Below are 21,259 nucleotides of genomic sequence, written 5' to 3'. Positions count from 1 at the left end.
TATGAATTCTCTCAAACAATTTTTATCTCCCAATGTATAGGTACATTCTGTTTCATATTCATCCACTCCACCACCCCCAAAATTTAGCAAGTGTGAATGGTTTCTACATTGAATCCAAACACAACTCCTAGAGGAAAATGTATACTAACATAAATGGGGCAGGGAGGCCTATGTTGCAGGTGGCTACTGTCTCTAGAACACTTGCAAATAATACTTTCTTGAAAAATGAAGCTTAAGGAATTTAAGTAGATAATATAATAGTTCCATAAAACTGATAGCATGAGGCTGACATGAATTTCATTTGTGTGAGATGTCGTAGGAGTTGCCTGTTCTCAAATAAATGATGGATATGGAAGGCAAAATTAATCCCAACTAGGCTCACTTTGCAGGTAAATGACCAACATGACAGAGTATCTATTTACTTGTGTGTTAATGTCCACTTTTAAAAATTAAAATAGATCCTGGCCGGTGAGGCTTAGTTGGCTGGGCATGATCCTGCAAACCAAAATATCGCAGGTTCATTTTCTGGTCGGGACACATGTTTGGGTTTTGAGTCGGCCCTAGTCAGGGTGTGTATGAGGGGCAACCAATCAATGTTTCTCTCTCACAGTGATATTTCTCTCCTACTCTTCCTCCCTCCCCCCCCCCTAGAATCAATAAGAGGAAAAAAAAAGGTTTAAAATAGTTCTTTATCAATTACTTCTTATCAGTTTCTTTTAAATTTTATAGCTCTCTTAAAAGGTAATTTATTAATGTCTCTTTTACAATATAATCAAATAATCAATAGGAGAAGCCTAAATGCAACTTCAGAACTAGATTGCAACTAGTAAAAAGCTGCTGGTGGAATGCTGGGATCAGTTTGTACAGACTCTAGGAAGCTGTAGGAGAAATTAGCAATTCTGGGAGAATTTATTCTATGGAAATTGGCAATCAGTACAAATCCAGGCTTTTTGATTTGGAGTAGAGCCAGGTTACCAGCATATCATTAATTATAACTAAACTGTATCAAGCCTAATTAAGTAAAACTGATGACAAAAATTTTTTATGGGTACTAAAACAAATACACAAGAACTTGAAAATTAAGAATTTCTTAGTATTTACCATGTTAAATTGGCACTGAATATTCGTTGTTCGTGACATGTGTATCCTGCAGTGAAATTAGTGTATCTGTTTAAAACCATTTGGTGACTGACCTAACAATACTCCTTGAGAAAATTCCTGGTAATTGCTGATTATGCTGGTGTAAACTTCCCAACAGAGAAACAGGCACACTTACTTTCAGATACATGGGTTTTTTGTTTTTGGTTTTTATCTTAGTTTCCTTGATTTTCTGAATATACAGTATTGTAGCCCTCAATACACAGTATTAATTGTCTTTTTCTTCCCCTAAGAAAAAAAAATGCTATGAACTCTGAACATGAATATGTTGGTGTTTCTTAACTCTCAGATTTATAATGTAAAACAATAAATATAAATCAACATATAAAGCAGTCCCGTTTATCATTAATTTCTTAGGAGATCTGGATAGTTTGGCTCAGATCTCCTACAAGCACATTATGCTAAAACTTATTGGAAAAACCAACACATTAATGTTATTTTATCTAAGATGCCAAGTAGTCATGTTTCTGAGATTGAGAACGACCTGCCAAATACAAAAATATTCCATTTTTATCCAACTTAAGACATCTTAAAACAATGATTCCCAGTGAAGTAGAACATGCTGTATCTGATCCAACTTGGAGTTTTTATAGCCAGTCCCTGGAAATCAGGCTACGTTGTCCTGAGCATAACCACCTCTACCCAGGAAGGAATTTCTAGTGAAGCCAGTAAAAAATTCCCAGGACAGCCTCAGGAAAGCCCACATTCTCAGCCAGAGAGGTTAGAGGAAATGGTACTCCCTGCGGTTGAAGGCAAGGTCATCATTCAGTTTTACAGAAATGGGAAGGACCTTTTATTTTACAGGTCAATATCATTTCAGTAACATCCTACTGGAAGAAAAAGCAAGAATACAGAGATGGTAGAAAACAGAATAAAAATAGGGATATCTTATTTTGGTTTAGGTTCTGCAAGGATGCTAGTCACCCTTGAGGAGACAACTGGCACTAGTTAAAGTGATGAAAATCACATTTTCAGAAAACAAGTCTAAATTGAGATTGCTGTAACCCGCCAAGAAACAAGAAACCTCTGAGGCCTTACCTGAAATAGCGAGTAGCCTAGCTCTTTAGCATCTCTTTGTTTCTATGCATATACAAGTTTATGTGATTACGTAGAATGTCTTTGCTCAAATCTCTTCCTCTTCCTCCAACACACACACACACACACACACACACACACACACACACACATCATTTGGTACCGCCTTCATGAGAAAGATGGTAACACAAGAAAAAAATAAGCAGAGATAAGAAACAAACAAACAAAAGGCAAGACTGACTAGACAAGAACTTTAGAAAAGAACTAGTGACTCATAATAACATGAGTGGCATGATGTCTTTCATCTCTGTATGCACAATGTTTAGCACAGCACTTGGCACATGCCAAGCACCAGCTTGGGGTTTGCAAAATTAAATTAGCTAGTTTTGGAATTTTGGTTAATAACCATTTAGCGTTATCAGTAAATAGATATTACATGAAATTGTTAGTGCAACACTGGTTGAAAGGTAAATATGAAAGTGTGCACATAGTATTATAGTTAAAGTGATAATGTGATGCCTCCTATAGTGAAGATCCATAAGGCAAAAATAAATGATATTGCACAGAATCTTTAGTTAAGATCATGCTGTGTAAGAGGTAGCATAAAGGAGAAAACACAACAAAGCCTTTTTATTGATGAAGAATTAGCCATATATTTCTACATACATGAACTAAACAAGGGGGTAGTAGAGCAGGAATAACACACTCAAATGCTTGCAAGCCCAGGCAGATAGTGTGCAAAGGAGGCCAATTTAAATGGTACCTTAAGAACTGTAGAGAACTGGAGATCACTAACTAGAGTGACCATATAATTTATCTGTCTAACTGGACACTAATAATAGTGAAAGTGGGCACTACTAAAAATTGTACCAGGAAAACAGGCATAAACCAGGGCTGTAATGAGCACACTGGCCATGTGATCACCCTACCACTGGCCCTTCTGGAGTGTCCAGATTCCAATCCAGCTAACACACCTGTGTAAGAATGTAGGTTCAGTGTTGCAGATTTCTGAGTCTTCCAGAAGGAGAATAATAATACACAATTTTCAAGAAATTTCTTGACTTTTAAATGTTGGCAATTATTTCGAGTTTTTCAAACACAGTGTGCATCTTAAGAAAGCTCAAATGGTCCTGCTGATGAAAATGTAATTCACTGAAGAATCCACTTGCCAAATGACCAATTTGCAGAATTCACCATATTTAAAATTTACTAAAAAATTATTTTGAGAAATAGTCTTGTTGGATAACTAAAATGAATACATCTTGTTATGTACATATTTCTCATGAAAATTTATCAAATGGTTTTTTTTTAATTTGGAAGAATTTTTAATTTTTCAAAAGCCAGTCTTAGAAAGCCTTATTCTTATGGAATGTTCTTTTTGTGTGTAGGATTATTACTCTACTGCTCTTGAATATATTCTATGAGTATTTTCTTTTTATGACTATAACTGTAATTTTAATAAGGAAGTTTTCACTTATTTCTTTCCAATATTTTAAAGTGATTTTTGTACATTTTTAACATTTTATCATTTTTAGGATTTTCCTCCAAATTTTTGGAAGTGACCAAATCTGCCTATTTAATAAAATATATTTTAACTATTTATAGAATTTACATTTATTCATATCTAATGAGATGATTTTCACAGCTCTCTGCTTTATCCCTGAAGCCAGACACAACACAATCTGGGGTGTAGATCACACAGAGCAGGAGACTGAAAAACAGGGAGGAATTAAAGGCCCCAGAAACCTAGAGTCCTAACTCCTTTCAAATTTATCTGTAGCATAACTAAAATTTTTTCTAAAGAGCTAAAATAAACTAAGCTTCAGTAAATAAATGTTAATAAATTTGATAAACTGGTCTTTGACAAACTCATTATTTTATTAATACACCTTTGAAGTCTAGATTAAATTTTGTCTTTCAGTTCTCAATGAATACTAGTTTCCCAGATTAAAAATTGAGCTTCCTTCTACCAGCAAGAAGATTTCTTCTGATGCCAATTTTCTGCTAGGTCATTTGGGGGAACATTTTAGTCTAGAACCAGCAATCCGCTATTAGGAAAAGATGATATTCTATAGCATGTAATGTCTTCAGTTAATTTATTATCTGCAGCAAATTTGGTCTGTTCTACCTTTCCTTTTGCAATTTTACTTAATGTTATGTATGCAATATTGTGGAAAATAGATTAAATAATAAAATAGGCAGTCTAAAATCTTAACTTCACCTTTCTTGAAGTAATGCACTAAATGATACACTGGATTTCAAAGGTATTTTATTTCACATGTGCCTTTCAGGATAACAAGAGGTAAATTGGTAAGATGCCACCTAGTTGTATCCATTTGTTGGCTGCTAAACTAAGAATTCTCTCCCTCAAGCTGATGCTCAGCTTTGCCTCTTTCACTCTTGATCTCTGACAGTGTCTTTATTTCAGTTTTACCATTTTGGCCACTTGCCACTCTCATCCTCCTCCTCTGCCCTTGCCTTTGCCCTTCTCTTTTCCTGTTTTGTGTTCCCTACCTCTTTCTCAAAAATGTATCCCTTCCCTGAGAGCATCCCCTTGCTTCTGATCATTAATAAGCAATCCTCGATGCATTTCATTTAGTCTGTAAGCCCTTAGCCGTCGTTAGTGATTGCCATTGATTTAACTGATCAGTGATTACATTAACTTTGTTTTATTTTATTTTTGACATTCTGAGATTGAGACTACTTAAGATATTTGAATTTTCTGGAAATCTGCTCTCTAGGTGAATGTAGAATGAAAACCTCAAACAATAAATCCCTTGAAAAACTGATTCTTTTAGAAGTGTATACTCAGACATGCTTAAGGTATGAGACATTAGAGTATCAATTTTTGAATGAAGATTAGTATAAACAATTATGGTCTAAGAGTATATGCCTATATACTCTGCATCAGTATACAAGCATCAAGATATCCCAGAGTTTTGTTTGTGTTTTGTTTTTGCTGAGCAGTAATTCCTATTCATGTAAATCAAAACACAATACTTTGATATACCAATTTATGGCTACTCTCACAAGCCAGATAGTAGAGGTTAGTAGAGGTGGATTTTGAGAATGATTTGGGGGTTTGTTTTGTTATTGTTTTCCTTGCAAAAATTGATCCCGGGAAACTGGAAATAATGCATATATAAATCTCAATCTGCCCTCAAAAAACAGTGATCCAAAAATAAACTGAAGTGTTTGTTCAGAAATCTGGTAACATAAAACAGTGATGTTGCTGTAGATAAGCAATCACTCCGGAATAATACTACAACAGCAAACAGCAAGAAACTGCATCACCTTTTTTAGTGTCATGGAATTCTATGATTTAAAATGAGATTATTATGTATCTTGCAAGGGAGGAGACTATACTGACAGGTACACTCAAGACAAGTGATTCTGAAGAGATGATAGTAGTGTTGGGATTCTATTTAACTTAGCTCTGATTCAAATGGAAGTGTAAAATCCATTCACTCACCATGCAAGTTGCTTAAAATACATCACAGATTTTTTTTTTGGTTAAAATAAGTTTTCATTTATGCCTACAAACAGAATAAATGAAGACTGTAGCCTAATTTTTATTCTTACACTGTCCATCTGCCTGAAAAGCTTTCTTTCTCTTTTTTGAAGACAATTTGCCATTGCCAGAACAGCTTCAGTGTGGGCTGGCATTAGTCAGTCATATGTAGCATTTGGCTGAATGTTGGTAGATGACATGATCATTCTACCATTGAGTGGCCCTTCCTTTTCCTAGATATGAAAAAGCTGTATGTACCTTAAGCACTGTAAAAATGTTGCTTCTTGGTGTATGATTTCTAAAACAGACATTAATAAAGACAGATTTAGTCATTTCCCATGGCTCAGGGTAAATATCTGACTATAAGACTACATAGAGCTCACCAAATTTTTATGTTTGTAAGATGTAGTGTTTGTGATTTCAAGGGAGAAAAAAGTGAAGGTTAAAATATATTAAAGCCAAAAAATAAAATAAAATAAAATAAAATAAAATAGTCAATAAAATAAAATATACTAAAGCCATGTCATATGTCCTAAGGATTTAAAACTGAAGACTGATAAATTTCTAATTTTATAATCTTATAAAAATGCTAATCTTAAGATTATAATAATATTAAGTGACTTAAAAGTAATTCTGTTGCCTTAAGAAAAGTTAAACCTTTTGGACATGATCCAAATTGTAAGTAAATTACTGCAAAGCTACATAATATTTTATAAATATAGAAAATAATTAACTCAGTTTCTTGAAAAAAACATCCAAAAATTTGATAGAGAGAAACAAACAATGATTGTAAATACCTCCATCTTGCTGATGTATACCTTGATAAATATTTTGCATTTTCATTACCTATAAATATTTCTAAAGTAGGTTAGAAATGCACAATTCTTGGACTGTGTGCACTTTCTGCAAAGATTGCTCTGGAAAACTTATGGCATACTATAGAAAAATTGTTGAGTTTGTTTTTTTGCCATAGAGCCAATCTTACATCTTATTCTTAACAAAAACAAAAAACAAAACAACAACAACAACAAATAGGTAGAACCATGAAGACTGCAAAAACAGATCCTAGGATGTCACTTGAGTTTTAAGTATGAAGAAGGAAAAATCTCTTTTCCCACCCTTCTTCCATTCAATCAGATGCTCACTTGACTCCACATTTTCTACAATAATGGAATGTAGAAACCAATTAAACATTAAAAAAAGTTTAATCCAAAAGGGGTTACAGTTTAACTGTGAATGTTCTGTGCTGTTTTCTAATATCGAAGTGTTGCCGAGTGAATTAGAGTTTAGTCTGCAGATGTCGTAATTATGATAAATGGGTTGAAAGCTACATGTTTTTAATCTGTAATTTGGAGATAATAAGAGCACCTATGTCACAGAAGTTATTATGAGGATAAATGAGTCAATTTATATAGCATATTTAGCACAGTATTTGGAACATCATAAACTTTGAATAAAAAAAGGAACTATTATTGTTTTTGTTGTTAACATTTAGAGCTCTTTGAAGATAGATGAAGCTACCTTAAAGAAACAATGAATTTCTCAAAACTGAAACCAGATTACGTTGAGCATTCATTTAGCTGCGGTGTTGCACTGCAAGAGGCAAGAGTACACCACAAGCCTTTAGATCCTGTCTGACTGTGAAAGTCAACACATCTGTGTTTTTGGAAAACTATATTAATATATGGGCTGAGGGACAAGATTTTGGTTGGCTTAGGAACTAAAGTGGCAAGACTCTGACTTTTTAAAACATACTTTGTGTATGACTATATCATGAATGTTAGCATTCTGTTTCATTCTGCATGATGTTTCAATTATTCCTGAAGAGAGTTAGATTATGGAGGCCCCCAGGGTGGGCTGGTGGAACTTCAAATAAAAGAGGAAGACAAATATTCAGGTAACCTGGTCTTAACTCAAATTCTCTTTTCCCTTCCCCATTTTTGTCAAAATAGCAATACTCTAACAAAAGATTAGACTGGAAATCCTAACAGCACATTGATAGAAACTCTGATATTCTTCACCTTTCTAAAAAAATACTGGCATGAGTTCAACACTATATTCTATACATAAATTAGTATTGATGCCACTAATTGTGAAAATTGATTATAGTAGAAAGTTTTGTTTCTGTTTCTGTCTACTAAAGAGGAATCATCTGTACTAGAGAATTATAGTCAAGCCAGAAAGGCCTGTGTTCTTCTCCCAAGACTACAAATGACTACTTCTGTGTGTCCTTGGGCAAGTGAACTCAGTAAGCTCGTTGAGTTTCAATTTCCTCTACCATAAAGTGGAGATAATAATATTACTTTATAAAGTAAGCATAAGGATTAAATGAAATAATGAATAAAACACTAAATTCCATGCCTGGCATGTAGTAAGCCCTCAGTTAATTATTGCTGCCATTGTTGTTATCACTAGCTTTGGAGAACTATGTTTAAAACCCTAATACATTAACTCTGAATTAATTACATTGAGTGAAAATTTGGTATAAACATTATATTCCTAGACTACCACCCTGGCTTATCCCAATTTTAACAGCCATTATCTATTACCCTCTTTTCTTCACCAGAACTTTATAACAGATGCTTGTTGTGCATTATCATTGTTCCTCACAGGCCTAAGAAATGTAACTTGCAAAGAAGCTATCTTCCGCAAGTTATAAATGAGGAAACTTAAGCTAGAGTTTGAGTGGTTTATCAAAGATTAAATCACTGATAAGTAGCAAATCAGGAATTTGCACTTAACTTTGTCATTGAGACCCTGACTCATGCACAAAAGAATACACTTGATTGTCAGGCTTTATATTTGCCGTTTGTGCGCATTTGAAATTGTATTGTCTTGTTGTTTACATTTTCATTTTTTTTTACTAATGAGGCTGTGCATCTTTAATATCTTTATTCCCCAAACATGTTTTCTCTCCTGTGAAACATTCATTTATGTGTTTATCTTTTGCTATATTTTTATTGGGTTGTTTGTCTTATTATCATTGAATCATAGTATTCTTTATGTATTTGGGTACTAAAAATTTTTGATAGTATATGTTGAAAGTAATTTATTCAAATTTATGACTTATATAATCATATCCTTCATGGCATCTTTTAATAAAAAATAAACCTAAAGACTTAGTTTTAGTTTAATTAAATGTAGTCAGCTTCCTTTATCATTTTCATTGTCTGAGTTTTAAAAAATTCTTTCCTATTGCAGGCTCATCAAGATGGCCTTCTATGTTATTGTCAAAGTTTAAAATTGTTTCTTTTTGTGTGTGTTTAGGGCAGGGAGAAAGATTTTTCTTTTATTTTTCAGTTACAGTTGACATTTAATATTATAACAATTTTAAGTACACAGCGTAATAGTTAGACTGTCTAATTTACAAAGTGATGCACTTCAATAATCTAGTACCTACCTGGCACCATACACAGTTCTTACATTATTATTGATTGTACTCTCTATGCTGTAATTTACATCCCATGACTGTTTTGTCATTACCAACTTGTACTTCTTAATCCCTTTACCTTTTTCATCTAGCCTCCAACCCCTCTTTCACCTGACAACCATTAGTTGTTCTTTTTATAAACTTATTTTGTTTCGTTTGTTCATTTATTTCATTCTTTAGATATAGGTGAAATCATATGGTATTTGTCTTTTTCTCATTTGCCAAGTAAATAGACCTTTTAGGTCTATTCATGTTGTCACAAATGGTAAGATTTCATTTTTCTGTGGCTGAGTGATTTTATTGTTTATATATACCACACTTTCTTTATCCAGTTGTCTACTAATGGGTCCATAGCCTCTGTACCTATCTTGGCTATTGTAAATAACACTACAATGAACATTTTTGTTCTGATGGGGATACATTTTTGTTTTTAGTTAGTGTTTTGGATTTCTTTGGATAAATACCCAGAAGTAAAGTTTCTGGGTCATAAAATAGTTCTATTTTTAATTTTTTGAGGAACCTTCCTACTGTCTTCCATAGTGGCTGCACCAATTTGCAAACCCACCAACAGTGAATGAGAGTTCCCATTTCTCCATATTTTCCCCAACATTTGTTGTTTGCTGATTTACTTATGATAGCCATTTTGATAGGTGTGAGGTGATATCTCATTGTGGTTTTAATTTACATTTCTCTGATGATTAGTGATGTTGAGCATTTTGTCATATGTCTATTGGCCATCTGTGTGTCGTCTTTGGAGAAGTGTCTGTTCAGGTCCTCTGTCCATTTTTTAATTGGATTATTTCACTTTTGGTGTTAAATAATCCTAAAATTTATATTGAACCACAAAAGACCTTGAATAGCCACAGCAATCTTGAGGAAGAAGAACAAGCTGCGGTATCATGTTACATCATGTCAAAGTATATTATGAGGATATAGTAACAAAGCAGCATGGTACTGGCATAAAAACAGACACATAGATCAATGAAACAGAACACAGAGTCAAGAAATAAACCCACACCTATATGGTCAATTAATACATGATAAAGGAGGCAAGAACATAAATAGTATTGGAAACACAGAACAGATACATCCAAAAAAATAAAAGTTGACCACCTTTATATGTTATATACAAGAATAAACTCAAAATAAATTAAAGACAAATGTAAGTCCCCAAACCATAAAACTCACAGAAGAAAACATAGGCAGAAACCTTGCTTTTAGTAATATTTTTCTGATATATATCCTACGGCAAGGGAAACAAACAGATGGGACTACATCAAACTGAAAAGATTTTGCACAGTATAGGAAATCATCGACAAAACAAAATGACAGCCTACTGCATGAGAGAATATATTCGCCAATGATACATCAGATAAGGGTTAATATCCAAAATTTTTAAATTTCCTTTGACTTTACAGTTTTGACCCAGTAGTAACTGATTTTTAAATAAGGTATGAGGTAGGAACCTATTGTCATATTTTTCCCTCAATAGATAGCCAATTATCATGACATCACCTTATTAAATTATTTTGCTATTGATCTCCAATGTTGGCTCTGTCTACCTCAGTTTTCTACATATGAATATGTTGATTTATGGTCTCTATTCTATTCTCACCTCTATTTGTCTGTCACATTGCCAAAACCACACTATTCTATATAGGATGGTTTTATAATGTCTTGGTATAAGGCAAAGCAAACTTCCTTAATTCTTTTTCAGGAATGTCTTGTTTATTCTCAGCCTTTTAAAGAGTTTTTTAATGTTTAATGATTTAGAGAGAGAGGAAATGGGGAGAGAGACAGACAAACAGACAGACATCAATGTGAGAGAGGAACATTGATTGATTGCCCCCATATGCACCATAACCAGGGATCGAAACCACAACCTAGGCATGTGATCTGATTAGGAATTGAACCACCAACCTTTTGGTGCATGGGACACTGTTCCAATCAACTGAGCCACATTGGCCAGGGCTTATTCATGGCCTTTTGTTCTTCCACATAAATTATAGAAGGTGTGAATTTGAATTCCAAACCAAGATAGTGAAAGTTCTGGTTAGGAATCCCCAAGAAAGACTTTCTTATTTTATCTTGTGCTTTACCACATCCAAAGCCAAGGCTGTCATGTGGTTCCACTATTTTTCTCTGTAAGAATTCTTCCTAGTTCTTTCCTTGAATGTGTTATTTCTTAAGGAAACTTTTATGTATATGGGCTTCTTCTATTCAATCTTTACTCTGCTCAGACCAGAAGCTTTGTCTCCTTTTCTTCACAAATTTGTCTTGTTAAAGGAGAGTTAATAAACCAATAAATATTAACAGATACCTTTGGCTGGGGCCGGTGGAGGTGGGCGGACAACAACAGTTTCAGAGCTTTCTTACAAAGCCCTCTTTACTTACATGACACTGTCCATGCATTTTTTAAAGGCTTATTTGACACAAGAGGCAACCAGAGGGCATTCTCAATAACCAAAGCTGAAACAATTTGAGTAACAAAGTAAATATTTATAATATCAAATTATAAGCCATAGAATTAAATGAATATCTGTATGTATAAGTCTATACTAATATATACATAATTGAATACATAAATGTATGGAGAACAAATGCAGAATACATGAGAAAAAAATCAATATGAACAAACACCACAGTAACAACTATTGCAGGCAAGATCCACGAATGGACTTCCGGTTTCCAGTCTGGCATGTATGGAGTGTAGAAATCACAACTCCTTTGTAACAAGTAAATAGCTGAATAAATTGAAAAATCAACAGCTCTTTTTAGGCCCATAAGAAAAGTGAAGTCACAAGGTAAAGCAGCTGTCCCAAAGTTGGAGAGACAGACAAATGAATACAGAGAATCGCAACATTTTGGAGGATAAATCTCTGAGCTGAAGCTGCCTCCTCAGAAACCAGGCCTGCGGTAGGAAAATCTGAACTGTGTTTGACAAATTGCTGAGGGTTCAATGTGAGCAACTCAGAGCTAAAAATTCAGCCCTGTCATAAGGAGACCTCTACACTTTTGTGAGTTTTACTTCTAGGAGTTCTGCCAGTTTCTTATTTTTCTCCCAGTGACTATGGGAGAAAAATCCCCAAGCTTCCATCATGAGGAGAGGGAAAGGAAACACTTTGAAATATATCAGAGCATTCCATTCTTCTTAAGGAGGCCTGCCCTCGAAAGAAACTGTTTCACCAGAGCCTAATACGTGGAGAATAGAAAAATGCCCAATTCCAGCTCATTCTAGTCTTCCGCATGGGAGAAAGGTAAACCCCAACTCCAATCCCTTTAAGCCACCCCATCATATTTAAGGCAGGAGGAAGAACAAACTGAGAAGCACATGTGAAGTTCACAGTTCAGGGCACCGGCTCAACCGACCTCAATCATAGGTTAAGATCTTATCATAGGACTTTAGAATGCTGCCTCTCCTCCCACACCTCACATCAGTAAAAATCTATTTACTGCAGTTCCTTTTATCCATGATATCATGTTCATCTTTCAACAAAAAAAATTACAAGGCATACTAAAAGGAAAGGGAAGGAACAGGAAAGGAAGGGACAGGAAGGGAAGGGAAGGGAAGGGAAGAAGGAAGGAAGGAAGGAAAAACAGTTTGAAGAGACTGAATAAGCATCTGAACCAGAATCATATGTGGTAGGGATGTTGGAATTATCACAGGAGGAATTTTTTAACTATAATTAATATACTAAATGCTTTAATATAAAAATAGTATGCAAGAACAGATGATCGCATAAGCAAAGAGATGGAAATTCTAACAAAGAATAAAAAACGCTAGAGATCAAAAACCCTGTAACAGATATGAAGCATACCTTGCTAGGTTCATTAGTGAATGAACATGGTGAATAATGTATCTCTGAGCTTGAGGATATGATAGTAGAAACTTCCAAAACTGAAAAGCAAAGAGAAAAAGAGTGGGAAAAAAACAGAATAGATTATTCAAGAACTGTAAGAAAACCACAAAAGTTGTAACACACATCACATGTAACGGAAACACCAGAAGAAGAAGAAGAAAGTGAGAAAGGAAAATAAAAGAATAAAGATCATAAAGACATCTTCTTTCAGACCACAATGGAATTAAAACTAGAAAACAAGTACAGAAAAATATGTGGAAAATCCCAAAATACTTGGATATTTAAAAACACTCTTCTAAATAACATAAGTCAACTAAGAAATTGCAAGAGAAATTTAAAAATATTTTTAATTAAAAGAAAATGAAAATACAACTAATCAATATTTGTGAAATGCTGCAAAAGCAGAGCTAAGAGGGAAATTTATAGTGATAAATGCATGCATGAGAAAAAAATAGAACCTTATAGGATACCAGAAAGATAAAAGCAAGTTAAATCCCAAGTAAAAAAGAAGAAAAGATATAATAAAAAGTAGAAACAAAATCACTAAAAATTAAAAAACAGAAGATTAATAAAGAAAATCAACAAAACCAAAAACTAGTTCATTGAAAAATCAATAAAACTTGATAAACTTCTTGCCAGGCTAAGGGAAAAAAAGAACAAGAACACAAATTGCTGTTACCAAAAATGAAGAGAGAGCATCACTACAGGTCCCGTGGAAAGTAAAAGAATATTAAGCCACTTCCAGTCAAGATAACAGCATAGGTAAACACAGCTTGCCTCCTTGTACAAACACATCAAAATTACAACTAAACTATAAATAAACATCACTCAGAACTGTCAGAAATCAAGTTGAATGGAAGTTGACAACTATGAAATTAAAGAAACCATATCCGTTCAGACTGGAAGGAGAGGCAGAGATGCAGAACTGGCTGGTCCCACGTCCATGTGCGGTGGGTAAAAATTTAGAAGGGGTATCTTGGGAGTGAGAAGTCCCAGCCCCACACGGGGTCCCCAGCCCAGGGTTCCAGTGCCAGGAAGATAAGTCTCCACAACTACAGGCTTGAAGTAGGGATTGAGTCAGTGGAAGAAATTTCCAGAGTCCCAAGCAGTTCCTCTTAAAGAACCCACACACGTACTTACTCAGACTAACTTCCTCTGAGCTCCAGAACCAAGGTAGTAGCTTGAAAGGCACCAATGGCATACAGGGAAAAACTGAGGTTTTTGGCATCAAGGTGAGAGCTGTGGGACAACTTTCTCCTAGACAGAAGGGCAGGCGGAACCATTGTCCCTTTTCTGAACCCTCCACTGACAGAACCACAGAACCATCAGACAGGTGCCATATCTGAGACTCCATTAACTTGGCTAACACTGCCCCACCCTGGAGATCCCCTGAGACTCCACCCCACCCAACTTGTAAGCCCACCAAAGCTGTTAACAGTGACTTTTCCATATGAATGGATGATCTTGGCTCATGTTTCACAAGTTCCCATATCTTCTCAAACAAGCAAAAGCTGGCCTCAGTGAGCCTCCAGCCTCTGTATCTCTTTCTAAGTGGCATCAGGCCTGGCACTATCAGCAGCCAGCCTAGATTCACAGCTTGGCTTTGCCTGGGAATCTCCAAGCCCAGCACAAATAGCCATCATACCAGAATGCTATATAGCTCATACAGGGTAGCCCTGGGCAGAATACAGGGGGAGGCCGACTTTGCCTGCACCACCTGGGAAACTCCAGAGCCTGTGCACAAAGTGGACATCTGCAGACCACATTGGAGCACCTCCACCCTGCCCCATACAGCTTATCGTCCACAGAAGGCAGAGGTTGGTGGTCAGTGGCCACAAGTCCTTGCAACTGACTGGTATGGGTAAATCCCTGCCAGTGATCTGCCAACAGCCATCAAGCCTCACCTATAAGAGAGGGTGTACTCAGCCCACACCAAAGGCATCCAACTTGGGTGATAGGGGAGGCTGTGCCACTAGACCTTTCAGAATACCTACTATATCAGGCCATGCTAACAAGACAGGGGAGTCATAGCATCCCTACCCAATACATAGAAACAAACACAGGGAGCCTGCCAAGATGAGGAGACAAAGAAACATGGCCCAAATGAAAGATCAGATCAAAACTCCTGAAGAAGAGCTAAACAAAATGGAGATGAGCAATCTATCAGATGCAGAGTTCAAAACACTGGTTATAAGGATACTCAAGGAATTTAGTGAGGACCTCAACAGCATGAAAAAGACCCAGTCAGAAATGAAGGATACACTAATTGAAATAACGGTTTACCCGGGAAACAATAGTAGAGTGGATGAAGCTGAGAACCAAATCAATGATTTAGAACATAAGGAAACAAAAAACAACCAATCAGAAAGCAAGAAGAGAAAAGAAGCCAAAAAAATCAAAGTAGTGTAATCGTCCCCTGGAACAACTTCAAGAGGGGTGCCAAAAGAAGAAAAGAAAGAGCAAGAAATTGAAAATTTATTTGAACAAAAAATGAAAGAAAACTTCCTTAATTTGGTGAAGAAAATAGACATGCAAGTCCCAGAAGCACAGAGAGTCCCAAACAAGATGAACACAAACAGCCCCATTCTAAGATACATCATAATTAAAATGCCAAAGGTTAATGATAAAGAGAGAATCTTAACAGTAGCAAGAATCCTGGCTGATGTAGTTCAATGGATTGAGCACCAGACTGTGAAGCAAAGAGTCGCCTCTTAGATTCCCAGTCAGGGCTCATGCCTGGGTTGCAGGCCAGGTTCCCAGTGGGGGATGCACAAAAGCCAACCACACATTGATGTTTCTCTTGCTCTCTTTCTCCCTCCCTTCTCCTCTCTCTAAAAATAAATAAATAAAATAAAATCATTTAAAAAATAAAATAAAAAATAACCAGCAGGAGAAAAGCAGTTAGTTACCTATAGGGGAGTTCCCATAAGACTATCAGCTGGTTTCTCAAAAGGAACTTTGCAGGCTAGAAGAGATTGGCAAGAAATATTCAAAGTCATTAAAACCAGAGACCTACAGCCAAGATTGCTCTACTCAGCAACAATATCATTTAGAATCAAAGGGCTGATAAAGAGCTTCCCAGACAAGAAAAAACTTTAGTTTAGTGAGTTTATCATCACTAAACCATTATTATATGAAATGTTAAACAGACTTAAGAAAAGGAAGATCAAGACTACAAACAATAAAATGGCAATAAAAACATATCTATCCACAATGGAATCTAAAAAACAAACTAAGCAAATGAGAACAGAGACAGAATCATCTATATGAAGAACATTTTGATGATTGTCAGATGGGAGTGGGGTGTGAGGAAATGGGTGAAGAGGTGAGAGGATTAAGAAATACAAATAGGTAGTTATGGAATAGCCATGGGGATATAAAGTACAGTATAGAAAATGGAGTAACCAAAGAACTTATGTGCATGACCCATGGACAAGAACAATGGTGAGGGGATTGCCTGAGGAACTGGGGGGTGCTGAGTGGAGGGGGGAAGAGAGGGAAAAATTGGGACACTCTAATAGCATAATCAATAAAACATAATTTCAAAAAAGAATATTAAAGGAATGCTATGAACACCTCTATGTCCACAAAACTGTTGACCTACATAAAATGGACAAATTACTTGAAAGACACCATATTCCAGAACTCACACACAAACACAAAAATAGACAATCAAATATGCCTGTATTTATTAAATAATCTTCTAAGACAGAAAGTAATAGAGCCAGATATATTCACTGGTGAATTCTATCAAACATTTAAGGAAGAAATTCTCTACAATCTCATTCAGAAAATAGAGCCAAAGAGAATATTTTCCTAACTTGTTTTATGAAGCCAGCATCACACTAATCCCAAAATAACACAAAGACATTATAAGATTAGAAAACTACAGACCAATCTCTCTCATGAAGATAGATGCAAAAGAAAATGGAGTAAAGATTGTCTTTTAACAGCGGGGCTGGGACAACTTAAAAATACACATACAAAAGAATCTAGATGCAGGCCTTTATACCCTTGAAACAGATTACCTCAAAGTGAATCATAAACCTAAATGTAAACCATAAAGTTAAAGAACTCTTACAATAGAGGAGAAAATCTCGGCGATTTTGGAGTATGGGGATGCCTCTTTAGAAACAACATAAAAGGCATGACCCACAAAGGAAAAAATTAATAACTGGACTTCATTAAAATTAAAAACTTCTGCCTTATGAAAAACATTGTCAAAAGAATGAGAAGACAAGCCCACAGACTAGGAGAAAATATTCGTGAAAGACCTATCTGATAAAGGATTATTATCCAAATACCCAGCAAACTCTTGAAACTTAACAATAAGAAAATAAACAACCTGACTTTCAAAATGATCAAAAGACCTAAACAAACACCGCACAAAGAAGATACAAATGGCAAGCAAGTATATGAAAAATGCTCAACATTATTAGGGAACCGCAAACTACAATAGCAAATAAATACCACTAAATACCTATTAGAATAGCCAAAACCCCAAAATACTAACAATGCCAAAGACTGGAGGGGATGTGGAGCAACAGTAATTCTTGTCCATTGCTGACTGGAATGCTAAATGGTACAACCACTTAGGATGGCAATTTAGTAGTTTCTTACAAAACTAAATATATGCTTACCATATAATACAGCAATCACACAGCTTAGAACTTACCCAAGTGAATATAAAACTCATGTTCACACAAAAACCTGCTCATGGATGTTTATAGCAGCTTTATTCAAAATTGTCAAAAATTGGAAGCAACTGAGATGTGCTTCAGTCGATGAATAAATAAATCAATCATGGTACATCCAGACAATGGAATATTACGCAGGGCCAAAAAAAAGTGTTATCAAACCATGAAAAGAACTTAAATGCATATTACTAAGCAAAAGAAGCCAACTTGAAAAGCCTACATAATATTTTATTTTAACTATATGACATTGGGAAGAGGCAAAACCATGGAGATAACAAAATAAAAAAATAGTGGTTGCCAGATGAATTGGCAGAGCACTGGAATTTTGGAGGCAGTGAAAGTATTCTCTAAGATACTGTAATAGTGGATAAGTGTCATTATACATTTGTTAAAATCCATAGAATGTACAGCACCCAGAATTAACTGTAATATAAACTATAAATTGAATGGTAATGATATGGCAATGTAGGTTCATTTCTTGATTATGACAAATGCAGCGTGTGTGTGGGGTGTTGACAGTGGAGGGGGGCGGGGGAGGAAATGAGTGATTATGGAAGGACAGAGAATGGTATGGGAATTCTCCCTACTTTCTACTCAGTTTTGATGTGAACTTAAAACTGTTCTTAAAAATAAAAATTTCTTAATTTTAAAATTTTTAAAATTTTAAAAAGACATTTTAAAAATGATCTTCTAATGAATGCTAAAATCAGTAGGCAAAAGTTTGAGGAGAGATATCAGCAGAACCTCATGATATCTCTCTCACATGATAATCAATTAGAAAGGGAAACCTAGTAACTTTATGATGAAGATACAATAAATATCACCTTAATCAAGTGATCAAGGTTAATATCACTAGTCATAAAACAATGATATTATGTACCCCTTGCCAGTGTGCAATGAGGATACCATATTACTTCTATAATATCTTTCCTAAAATGAGTAATTTCAATATAGTCAAGAGAAAACACTGAACAACCTAAATTTGGGAGACATTCTACACAATAACTAGTCAGTACTCATGAGAAGTGTCCATGCCATGAAAGATAAGGAAAGAATTAGAAAATGTCTAAGATTGGAGGACACTAAGGAGACACAATTTAAAGTTATTGTGGGGTCCTTAAGTGGACCGCAACAGAGAAAATGGGCATTATAGAAAAAAACTGATGAACATTTAAAAACCTGCAACCTAATAAAATGAAATGTGCCAGAGGACAAAGTAGACCAAACATGTGTGATTTGTGATCAGCTTTCTTTTCTGTCCCTTTTCTATTTTAATAGTTTCTCTTGCAGCATATTGCAGTGTAGAAAAAAATAACAATAATAAAATAAAAATCTGTAGTCTACTTATTAGTAATGTACCAATACTAATTTCCTGGTTTTATTCATTGTACTTTGGTCCTATGTACTATGGTTGTCAAAATTAGAGAAAGCTAAGGGGAAATGGGTGTAAGGGTATGCATCAGTGATATGTACTATTTTTGTAAATTTTCTGTAAATTTAAAATTGTTTCAAAATAATTTTTTTAAATACCCATTTGTTATGTTTGTTTTCAGTTCATCTTAAGAGTATCAGCTGCTCTGGGTATGGTTTCTCTGATCATCTTATCCACCATATTCCCAAATTTAAAAGCCAACACTTAACATTTTGAAGACATTTTTATCATCTTTCTCTCCCAGCCTATTTTGGGATATCCTTTGCCTGCTATAATTTAAGAACATGTTCTTTTTCTACATATTATATCTCCTAAAGATCCATCTTAATTTTAGCTTCTGAAGTTTATTCTGCTATTCTTTTATACTCTTCTTTGGTTATCTCAGTCATAAATCTGGGGCTAACTCCATTAGAATTGGAGCTAGATAATCAATGCTAAGATTGGCAATCCAGTCTTATCACTTACAATTGTGCTTCCCTTTAGCCCCTGTAGAATGGGAATAAAAATAATGGTAATGCTTGGTCTTACCTCTTGAGAAGTTGTTAGGAGATTCAACTCTCTCCTTTCCCCTTGATCCCTGACATCATACTGTCTGGATTTTTTCCCATAAGGATAATTACTCCTTTTTCTATACTATTTCTCTGCCTTGCTTTTTTGCTACTAGTGTATATTATACATCATAATTATTTCTTTAAATGTCAATTCATCTTCGAAGACCAGGGGTTTCTTGAAAAAAGAGAACTGACCAATTCACCTATTTTACCTTCACTACCTACCTTCATGATTCAGTTATATTAGTCACAGTATAAATGCTTGTGGAATTGAAATTAGAATGCATTTGAAAGCACATAATATACCACAGATAGAGTGCTCTGAAATGAAAGATAAATTATGGCTATTTAAATTCACACTATAACACACTGACATCTTAAATCAGCATCATAAAGAACAAATTCTTCAAAACAAGTCTTCTCACCTAAATTAATGTAACCTAGGTGTTAAAATCCTGAATCTAATACTAAAGTAAGTAAGATCACCTTAAATCTGGTGTCCATACATACAAAAACAGAATAACAGGCAAGCTCCTTATTCCATAACTTTATAAAAGTCAGCAAAAGGATTTATTGGGAATAATTTGACCCAGTCTCTATAATTAAAACTTCATGATTTTCACTGTATATTTTCTATAATTTGAAATTCCCCAAAACTTATCCACTTGAACACAAATCAAATTATAATAATGGCAACAACTCAATATACTAGCTTATATCTTCACTTGCATAAGACTTTACCTTTTCTTCAACTTACTTGGGACTCATACACATTAGGAAAAAGGATAGAGTGGAATAGCATGATATAAAGAGGTTAGTTTTGGGGTTTTGTTTTTTTTTTTAGATTTTATTCATTTTTAGACAGATGGGAAGGAAGGGAGAAAAAAAGGGAGAGAAACACCAATGTGTGGTTGCCTTTCGTGCACCCCTTACTGGGAATCTGGCCTACAACCCAGGCATGTGCCTTGACTAGGAATTGAACCAGTGACCCTTTGGTTCACAGGCCAACACTCAATCCACTGAGCCACACCAACCAGGGTTGAAGAGGTTAGTTTTTGATATCAGCTTCTAAGGCATGTACTTGGTTTTGTGTATACAACCTGTGTACAAATATCCTCACAAAAACATCATTGTAATGTTTAGTGTGTAATTCCATAGAGATATTATATCCATAGACTTTTACTCAATAATTTCTCTGCTTCGAAAACTTCAGCAAATTAAGAATCCGTTCTTTTGGCCCTTACTGCCCATCATCATCATTCTATCTCCCACAGATGACTTTATCAGACAAACTCTTCCTTAGCCTTGAATTAGTTAACTCAGCTTTTTTCTATAAGACCTGGAGGGCCACCCACATCTCTGGCAGATGTTTGATTTCTTTGCTATTAATCAGGGAAAACCTTAACTAACATCTTTCTCCCTTTTTAAAAATAGGTTTACAACTTATGATAATTATTGCTGATTTGACTGACTTCATTCTTTGCCTGTGGGCTTAAGCTTATTAAATAAAATGACAAGTTGGCACTGGGCGCTATTTAAGTTTCCATCTTCCCTTTGGATTCTCATCAATATTTTGAAATCCAAC

General features: G+C 35.1%; 1 protein-coding gene across 1 annotated transcript in view; it reads left to right on the top strand.

Annotated features, from left to right (window-relative positions):
* SPATA16 (spermatogenesis associated 16) overlaps window positions 1-21,259 on the top strand; it is a 182,005-nt gene that overhangs the window by 70,185 nt on the left and 90,561 nt on the right. The gene's annotated exons all lie outside the window — the stretch shown is intronic.

The sequence above is a fragment of the Pteronotus mesoamericanus genome, unplaced genomic scaffold (genome assembly GCF_021234165.1).
Source record: "Pteronotus mesoamericanus isolate MK-2021 breed Mesoamerican mustached bat unplaced genomic scaffold, CSHL_Meso_final contig_116, whole genome shotgun sequence".
Classification (NCBI taxonomy): Eukaryota; Metazoa; Chordata; class Mammalia; order Chiroptera; family Mormoopidae; genus Pteronotus; species Pteronotus mesoamericanus.
The sequence above is the reverse complement of the archived record's forward strand: the minus strand, read 5'-3'. Positions and strand labels throughout refer to the sequence as shown.